Source organism: Oreochromis niloticus, linkage group LG7, assembly GCF_001858045.2.
Source record: "Oreochromis niloticus isolate F11D_XX linkage group LG7, O_niloticus_UMD_NMBU, whole genome shotgun sequence".
NCBI classification, from domain to species: domain Eukaryota; kingdom Metazoa; phylum Chordata; class Actinopteri; order Cichliformes; family Cichlidae; genus Oreochromis; species Oreochromis niloticus.
The window spans coordinates 26,356,095-26,367,021 of NC_031972.2; the positions used below are offsets into that span (position 1 = coordinate 26,356,095).

A 10,927-nucleotide genomic window follows, 5' to 3' on the forward strand; every position below is an offset into this window, starting at 1 on the left:
TCACCTTCCATGCTCTGTGGACTCCACTCTTAGCCATTTTATATTCAAATCCATCTCTTCTTGAGCTGAAAGATTGAACTCTTTAGTTGCCATTTGAAATGAAGCCTTCCATGACCAATAGTTCTCTGGTCATCAAATTGCAGTATATCTAATGCTGCAATTTGCTAATGTCTCTGTAGCATCTAGCTGCTTTCCCCCTTTTTCATCCTGATGCTGAGAGGCTAGCCATTGTTTGCCTGACAGTAGATGTCCCTTTTTTTGGCTTGAATTGAATTTTAGCAAACTTAAGCTGTCACTTTAACACTGCTCAAAATAGTTTCCAAATCAAAAACTAATAATAATCCACAGCAGAATAAGCTAGTAACACCATATGATCTGCCATCCCTGATTGCAACTGACTGCACTCTATTGAAGTAAGGTGTCGCTGTGATTCACCAAACCTCTCAAACATTAACAGACTTGCATAAAGTAAAGGGTAAAGAACTTAGGCTACGTGCATGCACTTCACTGGGTTTTGGCCATGTCACTTTAGGCGTTTTTAAGGATAAAGGTAGTGGCATTCACCTTTTTTACCTCACTTGGTGGTGACAAGCAATGTCGGTAAGGTGACCATGGGGGTAAAACCTTCTGTTGACTGCAGGCTGTGTTGCAGTTGTTTGGATTTATTTACCACGCACTGACTTATGGTATGGACAGTACTGGTGGTTGAACAAAGCAGAACAAACAGAAGTGCATGCACTTTGTTTTGAGCAGGCCTCTAATGCATAGCCTGTTGCCGCTATTTGGTTACCAGTTGGCTGCAAAATGGTTAAACAAACTCACAGCAGTGGTTTGTCTACTAAACACCTGCATCCATAGAAAATCCTTGAATGGAAGAGTTGGGACTTGTAGCAGTTATGGAGTTCTTTCAGTATCAATAAGGTCCTGTTAGTATGCATTCCCAACTCTTAGTTGCAAATAAGTTTTAACACTTCAGACGTTGCTGATTTTGAATGGCCACCACTTATCAAACTCATACATTTAAGTGTCATTCCATTGCGGTCTTGCTTGCGGGTTCTCAGACATAAGCATAATTTCTGCTCCATCAACAGCATTCATTGTAGACCTGTAATGGTCAGGTTTTTCTCCACTGTACAGCCATCTTCATTAATATCAGCAAGATTTATTTACATTGTGATCACTCAGATTCTGACAGGTCCTTCTGGGGAGATCTGGTCTGCAGTGGGTCTCTTCATAGTGACGTCCTGTATGTGGGGTAGCACCATGATCAAAAAGACTGAGCAGTCCTCTTATAAGTGTTGACATTAAAATATTGAAACTATGCAGAGACTTACAACAATTTATCATATACACGATGATGAATGAGTTCAGTTTTATAGTCTTAAGAGCAGAGAGAGAGAGAGCAAAAACCTAACTTTTTCATGTCAGAGGAGACTGCAAAATAGTAGCCCACTGATCCGGCTGTGCTGCAATAGCCACGAGATAATGACTGTGATCTGCGCTGACTAATTTATGTTTGGTAAGAGCCAGTCGATGAACAGTTACAATAACAGTTCCACGCATGTGAACATGGAGGCGTCTGTTGAAAATAACATTAGAAAAACATGTCTTGAAAATAAATGATCTTAGAGTATTCTAAGTGAACCGGAAATGCCTGCAGGCAGTGTTAGTTGCATGTCGCCCAGCCTCAATTGCACATGTGTCGACAGCAGTTACATAACACATGCATGAATATCCGCATGTTACACAGACATGTCAGTCTTGTCAGGTCTTGCTACCTGAGTCCTGTTCTTACTTGCCTCCTAATACTTCCATTCCCCCACTATGCTAACAAACACACCTACTGTATTTCAGTATAGAAAAGAGTGTGCGGACCACTTGCCTTGCTTTTTCTTTGTCATGTAATTTTTCAGCCTTTCCATATAGTGGGTCATTGTGTCAATCCGTAACACAAACGACAATTGTTAGTTCCAGGGATACCAGAGCAATGAATTTTTGTGAAACACTGACTCAATCTTTAATTGAGGCAGACAAATAGTTTCCATGCAACACTTATGAAATTTACAGTTTCTACATCCATGTCAGAGAGATTTTGTGTGTGTGTGTGTGTGTGTGTGACTCAGTTGATTTTTAAAGATAAGAGGGAGGAGGTGATTTTTGTGTGCGTGTGGAAAAACACAACCAGGTATTCACAGGTCTCAGCAGTCTTCCTCTTCCCGCCTTCTTTTTGTTACATGCTCCCTCACTGAAAGAGGAACTTCAAAAAAAACCCCTCACAAACGTCATCATTCTCACAGACACCTGGACAATCCTGCAACAGAATTTCCACACGCACCATTTTAGGACTTCGTGGCTGACTCCTTTTTGCTTCTGTGAGTATACAGCTAGTTCATTTTCTTGTAAAAAGTGTTCCTCTGGCGTGTTACTCCTGCACCTGCCTTGAAGCTAGGGAGGAACACAATCCTGATTGGAAACCAGAATAACAAGATGCTTGTTTGTAAGTATAATGACATCCTCATCAACACTTACTGATCGCAAAAAATGCCGGACTGTAGATGTTTCCCTTTATTCTAGTCTCTAAGTGGATTTACTGTAGCTTAACTGAGCAGTTAAGTTACCGTCCGAGATCTGTGTAGCGTGGTTTAAAATATGTTCAGAATCTTACCAAAAGCAGAACTAGCTGAACGTAAATGCAACAGGTGAAATAATTTTTTTTTCCTTGCATTCAGTCTATTAGTGAATATTTGCTGTAGTGCTCCCTGGATGCTTTAGTTTGTTCACAATCTTAGGTTCAGCCTTCACAACGTTTCATGCAGTATTACATAATACTACATGGTACTACGGGGGTCATTTGTTTGTGATTTAAAAGTAAAATATGTTTGAGGGTGGAGCATTACAGCACCTGTTCTGTATGTAACTGACATTTCTTCCTATTCACTCGCGCGCACAGTACAGAGGAGTACAGTGTTATTTTTTTTCCCGTTTTTTTGTTTTAATTTTTTTTTTTGTATAAAAACGACTGCATTATAATGGCCACTTGTAATTCTGATCATACTAGCCAACATTTGCAATATAATGTTTCCACAAGCTCTCCCCAATTAAGGCATGTTAGCACAGGTACGAAGACAGTGTGAAAAATTACAATGTGGGCATACTTTTTCATGCTGGAAGAGTGCGGATGTATGTGTGGTGGGTTTTCTTTGTTTTGTATTGCATCAAAAAATGATAAAATCATCACATTCCTCACATTTCAAGCTTATTCTACTTTTGTTTGGTCAGCAAATGTTGTACTAGCAGATGTTAGGAGATCCATTTCAGCTCTGAGTCTTTGACATGATTTCCTATTTAATTTTGGGGCGTGTCTCTAACCGTTCATCTCTCTCCCTTCCTATTCTCCTTCCCCCTTTTCTCTCCTTCTTTTATTAGTCTTCCTTCATCTAAGATGACCACCCCTTCCCTTCCTCCCGAAGGAAGAGGCATTAACCCCAACCTGTCCACCTGCCGAGAGTCTCAGTGCAACAATCATGGTAACTGTGTGACTCCTACGGGTGGTGGTACAGATCTAGCATGTAACTGTGATCTGGGCTACAAGGGTGACTCCTGCGAGGACACGATCAATGGGGCATTAAGTGTACCTTTGACCCTGAGCGTGTTTGCTGTCCTCGTTGGCCTGGTGATCCTGGCCTTCATCGCTGCCAAGTTCCGGCAGAAACAAAAGAAGAAGCGAAGGTACTTTCATATTGACACATGGGTCTGGAAAAACGCATATATCTGGGAAAGCTTATTTTCAGCATTCTTCCAGATGTATGAAAATATGCATGTTTTTTGTTTGTTTGTTTGTTTGTTTGTTTTTTGTTTGCCTTAGATACCACTTTGCTCAAATTCATATCAAACTAGGAAGTTTTTTTTTTTCTTGCGTTGTTGGCATTTGTTTGACATTATGGATATCAGTGTATGCTTTTCTAATACTACAGCACACAGCTATACAACTTTCCAACTGACAACTTCTCACCATTTTAATTTGACTAGGAAAATATATAAACTATACATAAAAGGTGAATATACCCTCTGACATCAGTCTACTGATTTGAAACCTAAAGTTGAGCCTTTTGGTCAACACCATTGTTATTTATTTATTGTAAATGTGTTTAGTTGTCGATCATGTGGTAGCCACACATTAAAGCCTACACTGCTTTACGGTCCATTTTACTCAAAAGGGAGCAGTATGTTATAAAGTGAATATCATTTCGTGATTAGAGAGAATCTACTGACACCATAAAATGTTCACTGCAAGAATGACTCAAGTGAGAAGTAATCCTTTTTATATGGACTTCTACACAATCAGATTTTTTTGCAACCAGAGGAGACGCCATCTGCTGGTTGTTAAATAGAATGCATGTGTGAGACACTCCAGACCTGGAGGCTCACAGCTTGTATAAAGGATGCCGCATGTTGCTTCCAGATCTGCAAAGTGAAGCTAACTCAGTAGTAGTCCAAAGCTTTAATGCTGGTAATTAGAAAGAAGTAGAGTGACTCATATTTGTGGGAAAATGGCTCTCTTCTCCCTCACTCTGTGACCATAATAACCACTTTCTTGATGATTTTATGTGCTCAATCACTAGATTCAGGTCATATTGGATACAATATTAAGTCAGTTTTATAAACTGTCATTCTAAGAGTCAAAAGGATTATATAATGTTTGCACAATGGCAATTGATATAAACTGCTACCCAATAAGAATGTGGTTTTAGTCATCCAGTTTCAAAACACGAAGATGGTGATGGCAAAAAAGATCAAGACTTTACACCAGGGCTTCACTTAACCAAGGGCTTGCCCATCCTTTATACTGTTTATCTGTAGGCTACATCCATCTTTTATGTACAGTCTACAGGGGATAAGAGTGTGGGTGTACAGTAGAAATGGACTGTAACATTATCTCAGAGTCAAGTATGAGTATGTGGTTGCTGTTTTTGGCAATTGTTGAGTTAAATCAAAGATTAAGGCACTCCTCATTTAATTTAGTGACTCTGTCACAATGACTAGACTGGCCAAAAGCTAGAGCCAACATACAGCAGCTAAAGCTCTTCCATTACAGCAACATAACACTGACTTTTCTGGAGCTGCTGATATCTCGGCAGGAATTAAAATAACAGAAACGAGAAGTAACATTTTGTTCAGTTTAGATCTTCAAACATTTAAAGTGATTCTTTTTAATCACACTAGTGATTTGTCGTCACAGCAGTGCTGCTTATGTAATGTAATTTTATTGGATGCACATACTGAAAATTAACAACAGAATTAACTTTTTTTCCTTCAACAGGAAACTACTGGAAGAAAAAGTCTACAGCAATACTGCATAATGTGGATAACTGTCGAACAGATAAACTTTGGTGATCAAATTGTGACTACCACTATAAGAATTATGCTGCAACATCCCACAGACTCGAGCAATAACTTCACAAACTGAGTGCAAAGGCGTATGGGAGAGTTACTTCTTATACAGTATTTTTCCATTTGTACAAAAAGTATCTATCTCTAATACCGCAAGCCACATGCTGATTCATTTTGTGCCTCTTCTCTGAAACCAACTAAACTGATGCCAATAGAGTCATCCAGGCAAAACGTGCAGTGCAAATGTCTGTATTTTAATCAACATCAGCTTCCTTGATCTCATTTCTCAAACACTAAGGCATGCTTCTGCAAGTAGTTTAAACTCTGACTCTTGTTAGTAAAACAATACAAATGTTCACCTATAATTTACCTTCTCTGAGGGAGCTGCAGTTTAGCTTAAGTAAAGCAAGTGGTTGTTATTTTGACAGTGAAGGCTCCAGACAGATGACATTTACGATGATTCTCTAGACCGTTTAATGGGAATCTGATAAGCCAGAAGCTGATTTGACTCCGTCCAGTTTTTATATATTTTATTTAGAAAATATGCACTTTTTTTCCACTCTTGTGGTTTTATTTCATTGCTATGTTACGTACAGCAGTTGCTGCTGGTATTATATTGTTTCCCTTGAATTTCTTTCTTTCTTTCTTTCTTTTTTTTTAAGGCATGCGTGTGTGTGCGTGTGCATATTAGTGCCTTTTAACACTTTGGGTTTTTGGGAAGTATTTCTACCTAGTTCTAAGTGCCCTGCCTTTGATTCTTTTGATGCTGTGGCAACATAAATGCACCTGTACATCACTGGCCTGCTTTCGTTCAGATTTCTGTTCATGCTTATGAAAATAATGCATTTTCAATCTGTGCAGACACAATCCTGCATGGCTGTCAGTAACATATTGTACAGATGGTAGGAGAGCGGTCAGAGCTGATTTCAGTCTTGGCATTTTCAAAACCTGATAGTATGTGTGCTTTTAAATGAGTTCCTGTGCCCTCTGAATCTCAGGCTACAAAATGATTACCGCTCGATAAACTTCTGGACCTGTAAAGATGAAAGCTGCAGAGTATCTTGGTACAGAATAAGTAATTAAGTTCCTCAAGCTTGTAGCCAGTGTTAAGTGCCTACTGTATTGCTTCTTTATTATGTTCACAACCACCTAAGTTATTATATTTGTACAGACCTTTTACCTGGTAGCTACTGGTGACCACAAACATAAACTGGTCATCAACAACACAGTAGCAATAAGTTTTGTAAATATCTGCCCCTCTAACCACTGGGTAAAAATCACAAAACGGTAATGTTACTGTAGATTTTCAGATCTGCCATATACAATAGTCAATCTTAATTATATTATCGTGTTTTTATGTGTGCATGAATGTGCTGGACATTTATATTAATATGACCATTGTTGACGAGCAGGGTTTCTCAGTCTATGCATCCTATAGTGTCTTCCACTGGCTTGTATACAGTTTGAATTATATAGACAGAAGAGGATGTCTCACTGTGTTGTTTACACTCACAGTATTTGAAGAAAAGAAATGCACAATAACTTTTGTATGCTTTCAAAATAATATGAAAAAACTCTGTAATATTTATATGCATCCCCTGTATCAGTGCACACAGATTTGTATCAATAAAGTTGATTATTGGTGTTTTCTTTTCTTTGGTACGTAAGTAAAAAGTACAGGTTTTCTACCTGCCATTAACTAGACAGTCAACTTATACTGCAGGGTGTCACAGTGTCTTATCACTGGGGATAGATAAGCTGTCTTTGTGCGCCTGTTACAGTAAACCTCTTTTTCTGGCATCCAGTGACACGATAATATCAGTTTCAGTGTTTACCAAACTCAGGTTCTCAGGCTGCGAATTTGCAGTGTCACAGCCTGAGAACCTAACTGCATTTACTATATAAGAAAATATGTAACAACAAGGAAGTGGAAGCCTCTGCCATCAGGGTGAAACTATGTCAGCACCTGCTGTCCTAACAAGGAACAGACTTTGCATGTTTGTTTTCCAGAAGGAGGAGTCTCTTGTATCATGGCAAAAATGAACTGTAGTATTTCTGACAACTGGCTTTAGTTGCTAAAATGTAAAACAAGACTGTTTGTGCTTTCTAGCATGCACTCCTTCACAAAAATATTTTATTTAGCAGGAGGAGAAGCTACACTTCAAATTTTTTGCTCCAAAGCAGGTCCGCTGGTGTAGTATTTGGTGTCGAGTGAAACCACTAATGCACATTTTTGGTCCATTTCTACAAACTTTTTGTGTCAAAGAAAAATGCAGACTAGACTTACATCTGTAAGACCCTGGTGATAGATTTTGCTACTTTTTGTTGTTGTTCCTTTAGCACTTCATTAAAACACCTGAGAATTACCCTATAAAGGACTAGATGGCACTACAAAACCTATGCTGTGTGAACAATAATATGGTTTTAATTTGAACTGAAGAAAATATCCACTCACTAACAGTGAGAGTATTCCTGGGTCTTGAATAAATTCAAAAATTTGACACTTCTGATCATTAGTGTTGATCAAAAATGACAAAGATATGCAATTAGAAGTACATCGCTCAAGTGTAACTAATTAAGATTACACTAAAATTCCTCAAGGATCGTTTTTTGGCTATGTGGTCATTCAATATATGCAGTAAATTATGATTTCCAACTTGCTACGGGAATGAGAACTGGAACCTTATGAGTAAATGAGGATTTTATTTATTAGACTGCTTCATTGGGCTCATCAGACTCATTTGAACTTAAATGGAGGAACAGATAACACATTAGACAGTGGTGGTGGTGTTAATAAGCTGTGGTCACCGTACAAGAGGAGCAGATAATGGCAGATAATTTCAAATGCAATGTTTCTCCAAATATGAGCAAACACACACTCTGTTTCTGTGCAGTTTGTCACGCTATGCCTGTAAGCTAAATATATAATTGCTGTATTTCCCAGTGAGAGTAAAGAATGAGAGATGACTTTACTCAGAACTCAGAAAGATGTGAGAAAGCCAGGACAAGAGGAAGAGGTAAGGACGGTTCAGTGACATTCAATAAACTGGAAATTTAAAGCTTGCTTTTAACACTTAGTATAACATTTAGTTATTTAGAAGTAGCATTTCTGTTGAAATAAAGTTAATTCCCTTCTATTAACATTATTTTATCATTATATTAATTTGATGTGAGGTTCAGTTAACTTGGGAAAGCTGTTAGAAATGTCCACCAAAGAGCTCATTTTTACTTATATACTTTAAGTACATTTCAGAATATGTACTTCTTAAAGTTTTATTTAAGCAAGGAATACTTTTACCAGAATACTTTTGAACACAAGTATTTCAACTTAAGTAACGTAAGCATGTACTTTTGACACCTCTGCTGTACTTTGAAATTTTGTCTTTTTATAGGGAAAGTTCCTGAATTTAATTCAAATAAATGAATAAATAAAAGATGGAGGGGAACACAGTTTAGGAAGTTAGATCTAGGCTTATGTTTGTTTGACTGTCACTCCCATCTTCCAAAAGCATCTGCCAGTCCTTACTGTCTACTCTGACACATGTCTCAGGACACTTTTTACTCAAAAAAAAAAAGAAGACTAATACTCTGACCCTCTCAAAAATATACATATTCTTATTTTAACATTAAAAATGAGCCTGGTGTCAGAATATAAGCAAAATTGGATTTTTGTCTTTTGTGAATCTTTAAAGCATTCTTGTGAAACATTGTACTCTGCATATAGTGGAATCCAAAAGTTAATCCCACTTCTTAAACTGGGATTTAAGAAAGTTTAAGGGGACTGAACAAGTTAACAGTTACATACAATGGGTCAGATTTCTCTCAGCAGTATTCAAAAGGGGATAAAGAAGATCTGAGTTACCACAGTGTCAGAGGATGTGGTTAAATGGAGAAATACAAAAGCACTTTTCTTAGATGAGTTATTAACTAGCAAAGCTTCAAATGTCATGTCAAATACACACTGTCTGGAGATGTTAAGCTCCAGCAACACTTAATACTAAAAATGACTTTTTAAAAAAGAAAAAAAGTGCTTGCCCACTATACTTTGGCTTGTGGCCTTCCTCAGATTTGTTTTTTTATACTGTGTGTTGCTGGAGCTTTAATTTCTGCAGATTTTATTCTCTTCTCTGTGCACCTTGGAAGTATAGGTGAAGCCTCAAACCTTTACTCTCTGTTTCAGAAATGAACACATTCTAAAATGATCTTGGAGGTTGAGCAGCATCTTTAAATCTCTTCATGAGGGTGTGTGCGTCTTTGTCACAAAACATACTTGATGAGAACGAGAAGGTGCAATAGCTTCCCCCCCCCCCAGGAGCCAGAGGGAGACAGAGAAAGACCATAGGACATCCGGGCCATCTGCAGACCCCAAGAGTACTGAACATCCAGGGCCGCACTTCTTGATCGTAACTGCGTGCCCACCCAAGCCAAAGAAGGTGATGTTGGTAGGTCCCAAATCGAGCCCTCACGGCCATCAGCAAGAGCCGCAGAGAACCAGAGGTAACGAGGTGCCTACCCTACCAGAGCCATGCCAACACGAGCCGAGAGCAAGGCTCCAGGTGTCTGAGAACCATCCTGAAGAGCCACGGGCCTGTGGTTTGCTGACCCTCCGAAGTACAGGTGGATATCCCCACAAGGTGTAGGAGACAGGGGTGTAGGCCGATATTAACATTTCAGATCAAACATTTTCACTTTTGAACTCAAACCTTTGGGCCAGCTGCATGTAAGAGGAAATGTTGGACCTTTTACTACAACACACTGATTTGACAAGTCAGTTAGATGCTGTTACCTTAGAAAGAGAGGGGTTTCCATAATAAAAGCCTCAGTTATCATGTCCATAAATTCACAACAGCTCCATGTGACATAAATAGCAAAAGTGCAGGGGACGAGGATGAATGGATCAAGATAAGAGGTAGGACACTTCATCGACAATGCTGTCCAGGCAGTATAACACAAAATTACTTTCACATGAAGTGAAAGGCTTTCCCTGAAGGTGAAGGTTCATTCATATATGACTGGTTAAAAGCTAAATATATTGTCCACCACTGAGTTTTGTACTAGCCCTTGGAACGTTTATTTCATTTAAATTTGAGTTTATTTATAATGCTCCAAATCACAACCATAGTTGTCTCAAGTCTCTTTATACTCTATGGTAAATGGTAAATGGCCTGTATTTATATAGCGCTTTTCTAGTCCCTAAGGACCCCAAAGCGCTTTACATATCCAGTCATTCACCCATTCACACACACATTCACACACTGGTGATGGCAAGCTACGTTGTAGCCACAGCCACCCTGGGGCGCACTGACAGAGGCAAAGGTAAAGACTGTACAGTACTAGAGGAAAAACTCATTAATCACATGATCTCCTATGATCATGCAATAAGCCAGGGATGGGGGAACTCCAGGCCTCAAGGGCCGGTGTCCTACAGGTTTTAGATGTGTCCTTGATCCAACACAGCTGATTTAAATGGCTAAATTACCTCCTCAACATGGGCGTTTATCAATATGCGTACTTGTGCGTACTTGCGTTCTCGTGT

The 10,927-nt window shown here is 38.8% G+C and overlaps 1 long non-coding RNA gene across 1 annotated transcript; it reads left to right on the plus strand.

Moving 5' to 3' along the window:
* Nucleotides 1-2,360: 2,360 nt before the first annotated feature.
* On the plus strand, nt 2,361-7,341 carry LOC109202823 (uncharacterized). Its single transcript, XR_002062785.2, has 3 exons — nt 2,361-2,497; nt 3,427-3,729; nt 5,321-7,341. It is a non-coding gene; the product is annotated as an uncharacterized LOC109202823 (long non-coding RNA).
* Nucleotides 7,342-10,927: the final 3,586 nt, after the last annotated feature.